Raw genomic sequence first — 18180 nt, 5'->3', positions numbered from 1 at the left:
TTTCAGTTTTGAGACAGCTGAGGTTTCAATTGACTCTTAAAATTAAGTACAAAAATATTAAGAATTCATTTTATTTTGGATATTTAGTCATCTAGGAATAGCCAGCATTTGATTCTGAGAGATTTGGTTGAGGCTAGAAAAGAAAGTGAAGATAGTAACTCCTTAGAGGAGATGGAGAAGAAATTGGGAGTAATTTAGAGTTTTTTGTTTTTTTTTTTTTTTGATGTAAGAAGAGAGATTTACAAAGTGATATATGTGTGTGTAAATTCTAGCTGTTCTTAATAGTCATTTGTATATGTTTGTAGTTAGTTATCTGTAAATGTATTTAATTCTGAGAGCCTTGAGTAGAATGTAAACTTTTTGAGGGAAGGGACGGTTTTTGTTTTTGTATATCAAGTGTTTAGTTCCTGATGCATGTCAGACATAGAATTGAGAACATTTAATGAATGAATGAATGAATGAATGAGGGTATAATTGGGACAAAAGAAGAGAGGTTTTGCAAATTCTCAGCAAAACTTAGAGTTACTTTAAAAATCCTTAGGGAGAAAATGTATTCAGTTCATATATGAAGTATCTAAAGGGGGATAGTATGATTGAAAATATAAGTTATGAAGAACTACCTGATTTGTTTCTCAAACATCTACAAAAAGGGCTGATACTTATACCATCTGCTGATTTCAAAATTAATTGGAAATGGTACATTTGTTGAGGTCTTGACTTCTGAGAATCCTTTTTCCTTCTCTGATTATGGCATTGACCAAAGATTAACCATATTAGGGATTGGTGGAAGCTAGAGAGACATTCCCATCTTTTTAACAGCGTGCTTTGCTGTAGGTGGGGGATAGAAGAGGAGAATTGCTGGGAGTATTGTTGGGAGAGGAGTTAATAGTTAACCACAGCAACATGCCAGACATAACACCTCATGTTTGAGTTTTGTGTGCTTAGAATGAGTAATGCTTAACTATTTGCTACTATTGACTAAGACGATATGCCTTTTAAAGTTGTATATTCTTTTTATGCATGTAACCACAATTTTTTAAATTTAAAAAATGTTATATAATAATGATCCATTGGATATGATTTTTTTGCAAAGAGGAGAGATAATACCCTTGTGTCTATCAGTAAATTTTTAAAAAAATCATGCAATTATGCAAAACCATAATGAACTAAAGAATATTTTGATTAATTTGTGCATATTTAATAACTAGATAACATCTTTGTCAAAGTTTTCATTTATGTAATAATTTCCACAAGTCTATACATACTACATATATACTACATTTATGCACATACATAGAAACACAGAAAGACATTCACAAATTGTACTTAATAGTTTGGTTATGCTTCTCAGGTGCTTGAAGACCAAAAAATTGGTAAAGAAATTCAGTTCATTGTGTTTTAACCTTGTATTCCACAGAAAAAAATACTATATAAAAGCACATTCTCTTTATCATATAATGTATATATAAATATATAAGTATATGTATGTAAGTATGTATCTTGCATATATAATGTTAACAATGAAGGCTTACTGTGTGTGTTATCACTGATAAAAAATAGTACGTTAAAAAATATCATATTTCATTATGTTATTGCCCATTCTTCTGGCTATCTATCTATCTATCTATCTATATGTATGTATATATATATATATATATATATATATATATATATATATATATATACACATATATATATGTACATTTACTAATGTGAGAGAAAGAAAGCATTTTTAATAGTTTTTTCCCAACAGATTTTATCTCTTTGTATTCTTATGCCTCAGCTATAGATCATCAGCTCCTGCTTCATTAATCAGCTAATTATTATCTATCTGTAAATTAAATACTTAAATTTATTCCTTGATAAAGAATATTAACAAGGGGCAGCTAAGTGGCATGGTGGCTAAAGCACCAGTCCTGAAGTCAGGAAGACTTCAAATCTGGCCTCAGACACTTAACACTTCCTAGCTGTGTGACCCTGGGCAAGTCACTTAACCCCATTGCCTCAGGAAAAATAAATAAGTAAATAAATAAAGTATATTAACAAAATTTAAAATATATTAGTAGGAAGGTCTAATTTTTTAATATATTTTTGGTGCTGTACAAAACATTCATTTTCCTAACCTGTACAAACCATGTATCCCCCAAACCTATTTCTTGCTTGTCATTGAAATATTATGCCAATTTTTATATCACTAGTGATAAATAGTATAAATTAATTCAAGTATCAACTCCCTTAGTGATATTCAACTAAAAATCATCTTTCTCAGATTTTCCTAGCATTCTTCTCTCTCTCTCTCTCTCCCATAGTATTTTAACTTGTTATGTGTGTGTGTGTGTATCTAATCTCTCCTTTTGGACTCCAAGCTGCTTGAAGGTAGAAGCTATGTTATTTTAAAGTCTTCTTATCTCCACCTTATCATTACATGAAGTAGCAACTTAATAAGTGCTCATTGAATTGAATTTGCATACTCTTCCCCAGAAACTCCAGTTTACAACACACAAAAATGACAAGATAATATGTAGTTCACAGAGAAATAAAATTTTCATGCCCAATTCTAGTTATGAGATTAGAGTTGGAAAGTGCTAAAATGATTATCTCTATTACCCTTGTCCTTTTTGAAAACTGAGGTCCACATAGGTTAAGTGATTTGTGAACTATTACAAAGATAGTAGTTAGAAGAACCTGGTAGCAGGATATCAGGTCCTCTGATTTTATGCCTAGTGCTCATTATCACACTGTGCTCTGTCTTGCCTTTCTTTGTTACTTTGGAAGCTTCCCAGATGAGATACTTGGCTTCAGTCTCTCTATGTGGGTGATAGGAATTATGCTTGTTGCTAGAATATTATTTGGAGGATTGAGGTGTTAGTACAAGATTCCTTTTTGGAAATCTTACATAAAAGATGCTTAAGTCTTTAAATATTATTAAAGCATCAAAAATTTTTATTTTGATTGACATTCGGTGATAGAAATATCAAGTGACCTGTTTCTAAGATAACTGTTATAATACGGTGATTAGTAAAGATGGTAACAAACTTCTTGTGATTAAGTTACACTTGCCTTTAGGATGTATTTTTAAGTCTATTCTGAATAATTCAGAGAAATGAGGTAAGATATGAATTGATACAAAGTGAAGTAATAAAAACCTGGAGAACACATACATGATTTACAGTAATATAAATTAAAAAAAAAAAAACATAAAAATGTGATTAATTTCAATAATTGGTCTTCTTACTGAAAAACAGATGATGAAACACAAGAAGACATAATCCAGGCATATATGACTTTGCCTGATAGAGGGTAAGAGTTTTTGCACTAATCTCCATGATCTTTTTTGATTCTTCCTATAATCAATGCCATACATTTGTGAGATGATTTTCCTTGGGTAGGAGTAACTGCCATGGTAATGTAACATGATGACACTGACTACCAGGGGACTGAATCCAGGAAACATTATCTTTAACAGAGCCAACAGCATTAGTACTTTTTGGATTTGGGCTTCAATGTAAAGAGCCTATCCCAAAGTTCTGTTTGGTTTATATATGGGTGAAAAATTGATGGTTGCCTTGAACCTAGCCAAGAACAGAATTTAAGAACTGAATGTGGGGCAAAGGTTTTGGTCTCACAAAGTCTCTTGCCATATTTTATTAGAACCAAATGAAGAAATCAAGAAATAGTGATGTCGTCATGATTGGTTCTTGTTTCAAAGATGACTTTCTTGAGACTTTCTGATATTTCTTAATGAAAAGAAAGTGCAGGCCAAAAACTGTTCCATTGTTCTATAGACTACTAACAACCTTAAGCTTTCCCCAATCAAAAAAAGAAAAAGAAAAAGCATTTATTAAGGACCTCCCCTATACCTGAAACTGTTGTGCAATTGCAATAGGGCCTGGACTTGGAATTTTATAAGTATAGGGAAGACTTTGCTGCTCTAATAGTTCATACCTTCTCTAAAACTTTGTTATTTGTCCTTCATTCTCCTAAAGGACCATGACATCAGGGAGGTAATGCCATGACATGGAAATGAATTGGATTTGAATGACAGTGAGCTGTGCAAAGTCATTAGCCTCACTTTTTCCTTAGCCATCTGGGTCCAAAGGCAAGATATATACATCAGGAAGACTAGAAATGGTGCCCTAGAAAACTGTAAAGTTTAAAGAGTTATTTACAATACTAAGAGGTTGATTGGCTTGCCCAGGGTTATACATGTCTAAGAGCAACTAGTTGATACAGTGGAGAGAAGACTGCCTTTGAATATAGAAAGATGTCTTTATGAGTTCAAATCTATCTTCAGACACTTACTAGCTTTATGATCCTGAACAAGTCACTTAATTCTTTTTGCTTCTGTTCCTCTGCAGAATGAGGTGGAGAAGAAAATGGCAAACCACACTGGTCTCTTTGCCAAGAAAACTCCCCAAAAAGGGTCATGAAGAGTTGAATATGACTAAAACAATTCAACAACAACAATACATTACATGTATGAAGTTTGGGGATTCAAATATAAAAATAAAAATTTTCAAGAAGCTTATATTTTGAGGAGTAGAGGGAAAGCAACATGTAAACATACAAGTAGATGTAAAGTGTATAAATAATAAATACAGGGCAATTTCAGTTTGGAAGGTGAGGAGGGGAAAGACTCAGAAGAGGGAGATACTTTCATTTTGGAGGTATAATGTTTGATTTGAGCTTTGAAGGAAGCTGGGGTTCTAAGAAGTAGAGGTGAAAAGGGAATGCCTTCCAGACATTAGGAACAATTTATGCAAATAAAGAGAGAAACACGTGTTTCCTGGATAAATAATTAGGATAGTGTGAATAAACAATAGATTATAGGAAAGTGAGTAATATAGATAAGTCTGCAAAAGGTACCCTGAAACCAGATTGATGAAGTGCTTTAAATGTCAAGAAGGGGAATTTACCTTTTATCCTACAGCTAGAAAGAGCAGGGACATTGGAAGTTCCTGAGCAGGGAGTGAACAGGTCAGATATATACTTTAGGAATGTCACTTTGGCAGAGAATGAATTTCAGCGGGACTGGATGCAGGGAGACAGATTATTTAGGAGAGTATTGCTATAGTCCAGGTGATGACCCAGGTAGAATGGTACCTTGTGGAGTGGAGAAATGGGATGAATGAACTAGAATGGTCATTTGTTGTATTTCTTTTAGAACTAAAAATGAAATAAAAACTTCTTTTGGTAGTCAGGGTCTTTTATAGTATGGGGCCCAGGAAGAAGTGCTAATTGGGAGTCTGAATCAGGTTCAAATCAAGAGTCTTTTGTTTTGAAAACTGCCTAAAATCACTTAACCTTTAGGATTTTAGTTTCCAAATTTATAAAAGTAAGTGATTCCTCTGGTCTGTTGCAACTCTGACTAGAGTAATTCTAAGTAGTATTTTGGATGTGGTTGAATAATAAAGGCTTGTCATTTTTGATGACACCAAATAAATTCTTTGGGAATTAACATTTTTTTATGTGGATTTTTTTTTTATCTGGTTTCCATTTACTTAGGGCCAAATGATAACTTATTTCCCTAGGATTTAGAAAACTCTTAGGCCTTCTGGTATGAGAAGGCATCAGTTAGCTTGACCCTTGAGTATAAGTTATCATCAAATGAGAATTGAACACTGATTTCAATTTTTTTTTAAATTTAGTTTCTCCCACCTCCCCCCTTCTCTCTTTAAAGGTTTATCTTTTCTTGCACATGAACAACTGCATACTGGAGATAAAAATGGAAGAGCAGCAGCCAAGCTTCAGATTTATGACCGCAGCCTACTTCCTGTGTTTTAGTGGGATTCATTCTTTTTATTTTTTAAATTACTCAACTATATCAAAAATGCCATATCTTTTTTCAACTTAACATGCTTTTCACATCCCAGTTCCTCTTATTCACCCCTTCTTTTTTACCCCCCCCATTTCTGAACATAATACAACCTAGGTCATTTTTTTCTGTAGCTAATCAAAAATTTACATTTACTTAGCTTTTCTTCTTAAATGTGTGTGTTCATCCCAATTCTGGTTAATCACATAATTTTCACAAGTTGAAATTAGAAATATAAACCCTATCATTTAATTAAAATGTAACTAGAATCACATAACTTTTTAGAATTAGAAAGGACCTTAAAATGGAGTCATAAAATTTCAAGAAATGAAAGGGTCCTTAGATATCCTTTAATCTCACACCTGACAAAATAGTCATCTGGTCTTTGCTTATACACCTTAGGTTTGAAAGGAAAACTTCCATGTCCTGAGAAAGCCCATTCCACTTTTGGACTGTTCTCATTGCTAAGAAAATTTTCCTTATGCAAAACCTAAATTTGCTTCTTTGTAACTTTCACCCATTTTTCTTCTCTTTAGAGCAAAATTGAATAAATGGAATCCCTCTCTTCCTTGTGATAGTTTTTGCAGCAATCTTAGGGGGTAAGGAGAACCCAGCAGTCTTCTTCAGGATAAACCTCCCCAATTTCTTCCATGGAATATCCCATTATAAATTCTTTATTTGTCTCTGTCTCTGTATCTCTCCTCCCCCTTCTCTCCTCACTTTGCCTTCCCTTTTCCTCTGTCAGTACTTCTGTAGCTAAACTATTTTTTTTATAATAGCCTTTATTTTTCAAAATATGTGTAAAGATATTTTTCAACATTAACTCTTGCAAAACCTTTTGTTTCAAATTTTTCTCCCCTCATCTCCCTTTTCCCCTACAGAAAATAATCCAATATAGGTCAAACATATGCAGTTCTTCTCAACATATTTCCACATTTATCATGCTGCACAAGAAAAATCAGATCAAAAGGGGAAAAATGAGAAAGAAAAAAACAAGCAACTAACAAAAACAAAAGGGAAAATACTATGTTGTAATCCACATTCAGTCCCCATAGTCCCCTTTCAGGATGCGGATCATTCTCTCAGTCACAAATCTTTTGGAACTGGCCTGAATCACCTCTTTGTTAAAAAATAGCTAAACTCTTTTTATTGTGTTAAATGCATTTCTAGAAATTGACTGGTCATGCTGTAACAATACCAACGATAATAATGTTTAAATGTTTCTTGAATTTCTATGGAAACTTTCTTCCAAAAACCTAGAAAAGACTGTCATTCACTATGTGACGTCTGTGGTGGCAGAGCTGTAGAAGCTTGTGAATGAGCCCTCTGGTTCAATGATTAGCAAATAGTAGGAGAGAAGTCTTAAGCAGTCTGTTTCTGGTTTGATCAAGAACCTTAAGATTACTTGCTTTCCATCTGTAAAGGAGGAGTGAAGAGAAAGGTTAAGTGCCTTTGAAAGCTATTTTTTTCTTTGCTTGAAAGCCCTTGAGTAGCCTCTGAAGTACCAGACTTTTGCTTTATGCTGAGCTCATGGAGAATTCTATTGATGACTTTCCCTTCTTAATGACAGTGGTCCTTTGACTCAGTGGGAAGCCTAACATTTTTCGGGAGTTAAGAATAATTGCTGCCACAATTTAATCATCGTTTTGGACATGTATGTATGTATATACTCACTTGTATTTGGGGTATGTATATTGCTCACTTTCCGACTTTGCTTTTTTGGGGGAATATTATATTTGTCTCTTGGAGATTTTTTTGGGTGAGAATGATCATTGATGAGACTTTGTGATTTCAGTTGTTGTGGGAGAACTTCCAATGAGATTTTCTCTACCATTATAATCACTGGGGATACAAAGAAAGACATAGTCCCTGCTTTCACTTTCTAATGAAGGAAACAACATGCAAATACCTATGTACATATAAGTTATATACAATGTAAATGGGAGGCAGTCTCAAAGGAAGGAATTTAGCTGTGGGAAGACAATGAAAAAACCTTTTGAAGTGGAAGCTGGGAGGTGGGAGAGAGAACCAGTGAAAAGTCTTGGAGTCAAAAGATGGAATAGTGTTTGTAAGGATAACTGAGAATGTCATTGCCACTGGTTGATAGGTGAGGTAAGTATATGAAGAGTGGAAAGGTACAAAGGTTTATTGAATAGTGGGGCAACATGGCTAGAAATGCAATTTAGAAGGATCACTGGCATTTCAGTGGAAAATGTACTGGAGGAAGGAAAAACCAAGGCCAGGAAGCCAAGCAGAAATTTGTTGTGATAGTATAAACCAGAGGTGTTAAAAGGCGTGCACCAGAGCTGTATCCATGATAATGGAAGTAAGAGAAAGTAGACCAGAGTGTTTGTTAAGGTACTAGGAGAAGACTTAGTCACAGACTGAATATCCTGTGGGGGAGCGTGAGGGAGGAGTTGAAGGTTATGATAACACACAGGTTGTGCATTTGGTCACTGGCATGATGGTACCGTACATAGTCATAGGGAAGTACAGAAGAGAAGAGGGTTTGGGGGGAAATAGGAGTTCTGTTTTAGCCATGTTGAATTTGAGTGTGAGTTATCTTGTTCAATGGTGCAACTGACAATTGGTAATGGGAGGCTGGAAGTTCAGAAGGAGTTAGAGCTGGATAAATGGGCCACTTAGCTGCTTTGCAAGTTTTAGACCTGGTTTGTAGGGTACTGTCTGCATCTTATTTTCATAGGTTATCATCATATCCTTTATTTCTATTTTGGCTGCTGGATGAGTGGCAGATTTTCTGTGGTGGTTGTTGATGGTGTTGGCAGAGGAAGTCTATCCCCTTCTCTACAAGTGTTCCCCTCGATGATGGTATCAAAAGCCACTTGCCAGGGCAGAATCCAGGTGTGCTCATGCCATATTACACGCAAAAATGATCTAGGTTAGGATTCTATTCCTCACTACCGCTATTCCTCTAGGAGGCTAGGAATTGTTTCTTTGTTTTCTTTTTCAATCTTTACTCACTTTCACCCCAAGTGCTGCATCCTATCAAGCCATTTTAAGCAGTAGGAGTTTAATCAATGTTTGCTAAAGGAGTGAACACATGGAATAGCACTGCCAGTGCTACCCATACTGGGACTCTCTAAGCTAATGCTTGAAAGGCTATCAATGGGGAATATGAGATGCTTGTTCAGCTACTGCATGGTTTAGATGATTTCTGCTGTTCTTTCCACCTCTGGATGCTTGGAACCCTGAGAATGAAAGAATGAAGAGGATATTGGCAGTGATTGACAGAAATGCTTGAGAATTTAAGAGAGAGAGAGAGAGAGAGAGAGAGAGAGAGAGAGAGAGAGAGAGAGAGACAGAGAGAGAGTGAGAGAGAGAGAGAGAGAGAGAGAGAGAGAGATTGAGAATCTGCTGCAATCCTATTGGTCATTGGATTGCATGGATCTGAGTTCTTAAGTCTTTCAAAGTTATCTTTACAATATGATTGACTGTCATTGTTTAAATTTTTCTTTAGGCTCTATTCCTATAAGTTTTCCCTGGTTTCTCTGAAACTATCTCTTTAGTAATTTCTAATAGCACAGTAATATTACATTGCATTCTTATACCATAATTTGTTTAAGTATTCTCAAATTCATGGGGGTATTTATTGCATTGTTGTCTTCTTTGGTGCTCAGGACCATACTACCAATAGTAGTGTGCTCAGTAAAAATGTCTTTATTTATTTTTATTTATTTTTTTTTTTTGTACCATAGAGCTTGTATTTCACTGCACTATGAATTAATACTAGAGTATCAAAATGTCAGAATGGGATGGGATCTTAGAGATCAGCCAGACTATTTCTCTGAATCTGAGTTTCTTCTTTATAAAATTCTGAAACTGCATTTATGCCATAATGTTAATAGACATATGCATGTATAGATGACATATGCAGAGTGAATGGGAGGTAATATCTTGAAAAAGGATTTGGGAGGGAACTAGAACTTTCCAGGCATGAGGACAACAACGAAAAGCCCCAGAGTCAGAGGATGGAATATCATGAATGAAAAGATACAAATGACCCAGATTATATAGGGTTGACTAACAAATATTTTTCTTTTCCTTCTTCCTTCCCCTCTTTTTCTCCCTTTCCTTCTTCCTTCCCCTCTTTCCCTTTCCCTCCCTCTCTCCCTCTCTCCTTCCTTCCTTCCTTCCTTCCTTCCTTCCTTCCTTCCTTCCTTCCTTCCTTCCTTCCTTCCTTCCTTCCTTCCTTCCTTCCTTCCTTCCTTCCTTCCTTCCTTCCTTCCTTCCTTCCTTCCTTCCTTCCTTCCTTCCTTCCTTCCTTCCTTCCTTCCTTCCTTCCTTCCTTTCCTTCCTTTTTCTCTGTGTGACAAAGGATGGTTCACTGGATAGAAGAGGAAAATATACATCAAAAAAGGTATCAAAAATGAATTTCTAAAAATGCTGGAATTATTATCCTAATCTTAAATATCCCATTAAGTAGAAGAACTAGAAACTCTTCTATCTAGTAAACTTTAATTACCCTGGTTTTGTCTTCTACTATTTGCTATAAAGCTGGATTTGATATGTATATAGTAGTCCACAGAGGCAATCTATTATTATGAATAAAATGCCAGCCTTGAAGTCTGAAAAACCTACTGTCAAATCTTGACTTTACTAAATATTGACTGTGGGATCATGAGCAAGGCCTCTCACAGTGTACCAGACAATTCTCCAGCACAACTAGTTGTATGATCTTGGACAAGTCATTTAACCCAGTTTGCCTCAATTGGTCATCAGTAAAATGAACTGGAGAAGGAAATATCATACAGCTCCAATGTCCCTGCCTAGGAAATTCCCAATGGGGTCACAAGAGTTAGACATAACTGAACATGATAACAGAACTTATAGATGTGTTGGGAATAGGGATATTAAACTTTTTTTTTTTTTTATCATGGACCCCTTTGGCAGTTTCATGACATAACATTCTTAATGTATAATGCAGTTTTCCATTCAAATTCAGATTACTTTAGGTTGTGAACTACTCTAGAAGAAAGTAAAGGAAAATTGACAAAGGATCAGTGTAAAATTGTGAAAAGAAATGTAGTAGTTTAAAAGGTGTTTAGAAGGAGGAAGATAAGTGAGTTGTGGATAGTGAATGGTGGTGGTTTGAAAAATAGATGGTTAGAGTTAGCTTTTCAGGAGAAAGCTGCTTACATATAGCTTTTATAAAAAAGATTTAAGAAAGAGATTCTTAAGTTGGACTTAAAAATACTTTTCCAGTTATAATTCTGCATTTCTTTCTTCTATCACTTTAAACTTACTGCACAATTTTTGCCAATTTTGTGGTGTCACTTTATTTCTCAGCAGTAATTTTTGACATATTTAGCAACTACTGAAAATTTCCAGACCTGAAATGAATTTTCAAAATAACATACTTTGTTTTAACTAGACTATTAACAAAGCATTTCTGAAAAGTAGCTACAACTGAAGCAAATCTTGTAATATAACTGGTCATTTCAGATTATCATTATATACTTGACCATGTTATTCTGATGCTCTTTTTACAATCTGTGAGTTTTCTAGTTTCTAAAATTTTCTAGCTTAGTCCAACATATTTGACTTGATTGCAAGATATGTCCAGTTTTAATTTTAAAAAAGTCAGAAAGAGAGACATTAATATGTACAAGACTTTATGAAACTAGCAAGTTGAGATTACTACAAAGTTGAAGAGCTCATGAACTTGAGGTGGATTTAGAGAATTTCAAAGGTCCACAGGAAAAAATGAGAGCATGAAGAGGATGCAAACATGAAAGTAGGTTCAGTACAAAGAGGAGTAAATATGATTTCCGTGAATTTATAGAAATTCTAAAGAAATCACTGAAGTGCACTCCCTTAATTTTACAACTGACAAAACTGAGCACAATTATTTTTTTTCTAAATGTTTATCAGATGCATTCCTCCCTTTTTGGAATAATTTTTTGTTAAATTTTCTGAATTTTATATTATGTAGAAAAGTAGCATGTCCAAACTGTTCCATTGAGGCTTAAATGATTTAGTCAAGCCTGTAGCAAGAGAGTAGAAGAGTTAGGTTTTAGATTTTCTGGACTTGTAGACCCCGGCTTAGCTCCCTGTGCTGTGCTATGTCTCTGTCTGATTCCAACCCTATCCTGTTACGTTTATAAAGTATGTTCCATGGTATGACCTTCTGCCACAGAACACTCTGCACACTATTATTCCAGATTTCCTCTTGGATACCTTTTTCATCTGTTCACTGGGACCTAGTTATGCAGAAGCAATAAATACTTCAGAGCATAAATATTTTTGTTAAGGACCAAAGCACATTTCTAAACTAGTGAGCATAAGGCTGAAATGGAAAATTACAGAGCACATTTAAAGCTCAGGACTGAGAATGACAATCTAGTTGTGTGTGTGTGTGTGTGTGTGTGTGTGTGTGTGTGTGTGTGTGTGTTTAAAGAAACATGAGGTGGTTATCAGTAGTATGAAAACTATATTAAAACAACATACATCATGCTTTTTCAAGAAGCATTTTTCTCCCTTTTTCAGTTTGAAAACTTCATTCCTACCCAAATGAAAGGGCTCCTAAAGTAGTTAAATCCCTATTATTGTTTATTGAATTTCATTTGAAATATCCTAGATTTCTTGGTGGGTATTTATTTCAGACTCACCCTGGTGCTGGTGAATATTTCCTGGTCCTAGAGGGTTGTAATTAAACTGTAATGCTTGCCATTTATATCAATATATATATATATATATATATATATATATATATATAATATATAATACATATATATTATATATATATAATGGAATATTAATTTGCTGTAAAAAATGATCTCAGAGAAACCTTGGAAGCTTCATTTGAACTGATGCAGATTGAAATGAGCAGAACTAGGAAAGCATTTAATAGAATTACAAAATTGTAAAGGAAAAAAAGTTTGAGAAGACTTCAGAACTTTGATTCATGATTAGTCAGGCTTCTAGAGATCCCTATCTCCTGACTGAGGTAATGGTTGTAAAAAAATATAATAAGGTATACATTTCTATTCGTGACCAGTGTAGGAATGTTTGAACTGACTATGAATACTTGATCAAAGAACTTTATTTATTTGGATCCTCTCATTGTTGAAGAGGGCCACGTCCATCAGAATTGATCCTCATACAGTATTGTTGTTGAAGTATACAACAATCTCCTGGTTCTGCTCATTTCACTCAGCGTCAGTTCATGTAAGTGTCTCCAAGCCTCTCTGTATTCATCCTGTTGGTCATTTCTTACAGAGTAATAATATTCCATAACCTTCATATACCATAATTTACTCAACCATTCTCCAATTGATGGGCATCCATTCATTTTCCAGTTTCTAGCCACTACAAAAAAGGGCTGCCACAAACATTCTTGCACATACAGGTCCCTTCTTTAAGATCTCTTTGGGATATAAGCCCGGTAGTAGCACTGCTGGATCTCAGGGTGTGCACAGTTTGATAACTTTTTGAGTATAGTTCTAAATTGCTTTCCAGAATGATTGGATCTGTTCACAACCCCACCAACAATGATGCGTTACCTTTTTAATCAGCATTCTTTTGCATCATTTTCCTTTTAGAATATGACTTTGAATAAAGGTCATATTCTCTGAATAAAGCAAAAAAAGAAAAAAAATAATCAGCAAAATTAACACAGTTTGACTCATAATATATCTTATGCTTCATACCAATTATCCCCCTATTCCTGTAAAGAAGGGAGAGAGATGCACTTTTTCATCTCTCCTTCAGGAAAGCCAATGATGGTCTTGGCAATTATGTGGAGTTTAGTTTACATTTTTGTGGTTTTCACTTGTATCAAATATCGTCTTAGTTTGACCCAAGTATCATTTCAATTAGAAGCCTGTCAGATTACCTTCCCTTTTACATTATATACATCTTGTTTGTATATATATTTATATATAATTTCTGTTACTGGAACGTGGGCTGCTTCCTAGAAGGAATTATTTTGTGTGTATGTACTTTTCTTTTTATCCCTGATATTTAGCATATAAGTGCTCAACATATAAGCCTTTGATAAGTGCTTGTTGCTTGACTAACTGATATTGTGTTGATTAAAGTTACAAAATACCGTAATATTCAAAGAATCCGAAGTTAAGGCTCATCCCCCAAAGTCAGTGGAAAGATTTGTATTTGACACAAGTGAGGAATATGTGGAAGAAGTGATATGACAAAGGATCTCTGAGAAATATGATTTAAAAAGAAAGGATGAACTAATTATATAGCAGAAGTAAGAGACAGAAAAAAGACAGATGGACTAACTGTGGGTTGAGTTAACATCCATTCATTATAAAAAGAATTCAAGGGATGGATTCTGTCTTTTGACTCTATAAGAATAAATGGATGAGAGTTTCACACAAAATGGACAATATTAGGTTGGATTTTGTCAGTGTAGTTAAAGGAAATACCAACATTGATGAGGTCCCAAAACTTTTGTTGTTTTGAATATTAGTTAGAATCCTTTCTTTATATTGCAAAGTAATCTGTCAAATTTCTTAAATTATCAAGTACATTTTCTTAAATTAAAGGTTAAAGTCAGTCTTTCCAGTATTTCTGCTAAAAATTATGTGGCATCTTTCTATGGAATATTCACTTAGATATATGAATGAAAATTCAAGTGACTGTTTTGTGCCCAAGGCATTTGTTGGAAAGAAAGATGAAAGGTTTGTTCAACTACAAGGTGTTTAATATGCAGCATAATCCAATTAATACCAACATGGTCTTAAAATATTGCCACACTTTCACATGTTAATTTTATAATACCACTTAGCTATTTTCTGAAATTGGATTTATTGAATTGGGTTATCAACTCCTAGAAAAGCTCTTATTTCAAGGAAGAACGTTGAAAATAAGATGATCTAGAAAAAAATTTTTAGATTGAGAAAAAAAGAAATATTGAAAAAATGAAAGCTACAATAATAGTGAATAATAATTTGTTATTTAGTCATTTTTAATTGTGTTCATTTCTTTGTGACTTCATTTGAGTTTTCTTGTCAAAGATTGTGGTGTAGTTTGTCATTTTTTTCTCTAGCTCATTTTACAGATGAGGATATTGAGACCAAAAGGGTTAAGTGACTAGCACACAGATGGTAAATGTCTGGGGCTAAATTTGAATTCAGGAAGAGGAATCCTTCTGTCATCAGGCTGAGTACTATATTCATTGTACTACCTTCCTAGAATTTACATAGAGCTTTAAGGTTTGCAAAATGACTTATGAATATTATATACATTTGTAATGTTAACTCATTTTATCCTCATTATAACTCTGGGAGTAGGTACTATAATTATCCCCATTTTACCCATAAGTTAAATTTGATAATCATTTATTAAGCATTTGTGATATATCAGGCACTCTGCTTAGTGTTTATGAAGAAACAGGCGGGGAGAAGTAATAAATGATTTGTTTAGTATCATATGGCTTGTAAATGTCTGAGGTTGATTTTGAACTCAAATCTTCCTGATTTCCTGACTCTAGGTCTAGTACTTTATCTGTTATGGTGAATAGAAACAAGGGACTTTTAAAGTCCATGTCATGCAGCGATTTCCAGAATTAAAATTTGTATAGGATCTTTTGAGGTGGGTAAAAAAAAATTGGTGTGCTGACAACAAATCCTGGGGAAAAGAGGATTTCAGTTTATTTATCTAGCTGGGAGCCCTCCCTCCTATCCTGCTGCTGTTAGGATAAAGAAGTGAGAGAACTGGAGAGACTGTTCTTGGTTACCTCTGAAAACAGCTTTCTGGTTTTGCCAAATATCTTATTACCTCCCAATTCCCTCCCATTGTAGGAAAAGATCTGTCTTGTGCCTTTAAGTTGTGGTGAAGAATATAATAGGGTCATGGATTTAGAAGAGATCATAGATCTTTTGGTCACTTGGAAGTGACCTTGGGTGATATCAGGTACAACCTCCTTACTTTACAGATGAGTAAATTGAGACTGAGAAGAGATTGATGGATTCTTTTAGGGTCTCACAGGTAGGTAGTAGGCAGGATTTGAATAGAGGTCTTCTCTTTTTTAAGCACATTACTCCCTCTACTCTATCTCCTAACCACCATCTTGAAATCCTTTGCTTGGCAATCCCAGAGACAATATCCTTTTCATTATTTGTAGCAGTTACGGTAGCTGAAATGAATATGAGGTTTTTCCCATTTGATTTTGAGATTTGAATAGATCAAATGTAATCATGTAGTAGTTATATCTTAGCAGTTTGTAGTTAGTTTCTAGCTGTATTCCTAGGAAATCTATAATGAGAAAAAGCAGACATCTAATCATCACTGGATCCATTTTCAAAAATCCATTAAATCTCTTCAAATGTTTTTGTCAACTTCCCCCAAAATGCTTTATGAATTCTGTTTCTCTTTTGAATGTCTTCTGCCACATCTTGTTGTGTTGTAATATAAATAAGACAGAAATAATGAAAAATGAGATAAGACTTATATAACACCTTAGTACTTAAATGTATCAAGTTCAGTGTCATCTAACTGTGATGTTGCCCAGATTAATTTGAATCAAAGGTTCTTAAACTTTCTGTGAAAATTCTGTGAACTTTCAAAATATCCCCCCAACATGTACTACACATTTACACAGAGATGTGCATATACTTATATAAAAATAATAAATATATGTTTATTATATATTATATATAATTATAGGATTAATATATATTATTAATTAATATATTCTATGTGGTATGTGATATGTTTTTATATGTCATATGTCACATAGGATAATATATAAAACTGTATTTCAGTATAATTGGCTTATTCTGTAATCCTATTTATTTTATGCACTTAAAAACATTATTCCAGGGAGTCCTTAGATTTGACTGCCAAAGTGGTCCATGCAACAAAAAAGATTAAGAACCCTTGATGAACTACACTCAGAGAAGGAACGAACACTGGGAATTGAATGTAAACTGTTAGCACTACTGTTACTTATACCTTCGGAATCCAATTCTTAACGTGCAACAAGAAAATTGGATTTACACACTTGTATTGTATCTAGGTTATATTGTAACATTTGTAAAATGTATGGGATTGCCTGTCATCGGGGGGAGGGAGTGGAGGGAGGGAGTGAGGGGAAAATTTGGAAAAGTTAATAGAAGGGATAATGTTATAAAAAAAAAATTACTCATGCATATATACTGTCAAAAAATTTTATAATTATAAAATTAATTAAAAAAAAAAAAAAAAACAACCCTTGATGGAAGTTACATGCACCTTTTAAAGAGGCAAATCATGAAAAAGTGGATACAAAATTGCCCTGAGTCATCCAGCTAATAAGCAGCGAATTGGATTCAAATCCCAGCTGTGACAAATATTGACTGTAAGATCCTGTCCTTGTCTCAGTGCTTCAGGCATCACTTAAACTTTGAAAGATTAGTATGTGCTACATAATATTGAATATTTTCACTTCTCTGTTTTACTTTGTGTATTCACTCTCACATTCTAGGAATGTGAGGTGTGGGAGCTCAGGAACCTCTCCTATATCTTGATATCTTTCATGATCTTTAAGAGACTTGCATTCCATATGGCTGTCAGTCTTGTTAATGTAAGCTGTGATAAATTAAAAGCTGCAATACCCTGTGTTCATCCCTGCCTAGTTAAGGAAATATCCCCATGTTCCTAAATTTTTTAAAAAAAGAATTGCTCAAGCTAATTCTCACTCTAAAACTTTATTTGAAATTCTTTATGAGGGATCATTAATAGCATATGGCTTTATTCTATAAAATTCCTGTTCCTTCTTTCTTTCTCTATTAAAAATCTCCTATATAGGTGAAGTTAATTTAACCTCTGAGACATGTACCTACTTCAGTTTGGTACTTTGTGGTTTTTTTTCCCCTCTCTTCTCTACCCCACCTTCTTTCCCTCCCTCTTTAGGCATATCTGAACTGCCCACAGATCACTCATTTTGGGATATGCCTGGGCAGATCTATGTAACATGCTTTAATTTGTCAACATTGGGACAGACCCAAGATGAACAGGCAGAACAAAATTTCCCCCTCATTTCTGGATTTGCTTGCAACATATATAAATACGGAGACTTGTTTTTATATCTGTAATTCAGCCTGTGGAATGGAGGTTATGTTTAGGAGAGTAATAGGCTGGATATGCTGACAGTGAGATAGTATTGGGATAGAAGTTATGTGAATCTATGGGACTTGGCTTGGGGTTGTTTTATAATTCCTGGACTTGCCTGTGATGAAGGTCAGTTTCAGGAGGTCAGTAACCTATTTGCTTCCTTATTTCTGGGTAGGGAGAATGGAAAAACTGAGGGAGTTGATTTTTTTTCTTTGTTTTTCTTTATTTTTAAACAGATATAGGGATCCCTGCTAATAAATACAAGCTGGATAGCTGAAGCTAAAGCA

The 18180-nt window shown here is 34.3% G+C and overlaps 1 protein-coding gene across 4 annotated transcripts in view; it reads left to right on the top strand.

Moving 5' to 3' along the window:
• The window catches only part of PTPN14 (protein tyrosine phosphatase non-receptor type 14), a 240869-nt gene that overhangs the window by 55875 nt on the left and 166814 nt on the right, over nt 1-18180 (top strand). Inside the window, exon 3 of one of the 4 annotated variants that reach the window (XM_074309146.1) lies at nt 7386-7473. The exons of the other annotated variants lie outside the window; for them this stretch is intronic. The gene's annotated coding sequence lies outside the window, so the exon portion shown is untranslated. The remainder of the gene's footprint in view (nt 1-7385; nt 7474-18180) is intronic. 4 annotated transcript variants of the gene reach the window in all.

This window comes from Sminthopsis crassicaudata, chromosome 4, assembly GCF_048593235.1.
Source record: "Sminthopsis crassicaudata isolate SCR6 chromosome 4, ASM4859323v1, whole genome shotgun sequence".
NCBI classification, from domain to species: domain Eukaryota; kingdom Metazoa; phylum Chordata; class Mammalia; order Dasyuromorphia; family Dasyuridae; genus Sminthopsis; species Sminthopsis crassicaudata.
The sequence above is the reverse complement of the archived record's forward strand: the minus strand, read 5'-3'. Positions and strand labels throughout refer to the sequence as shown.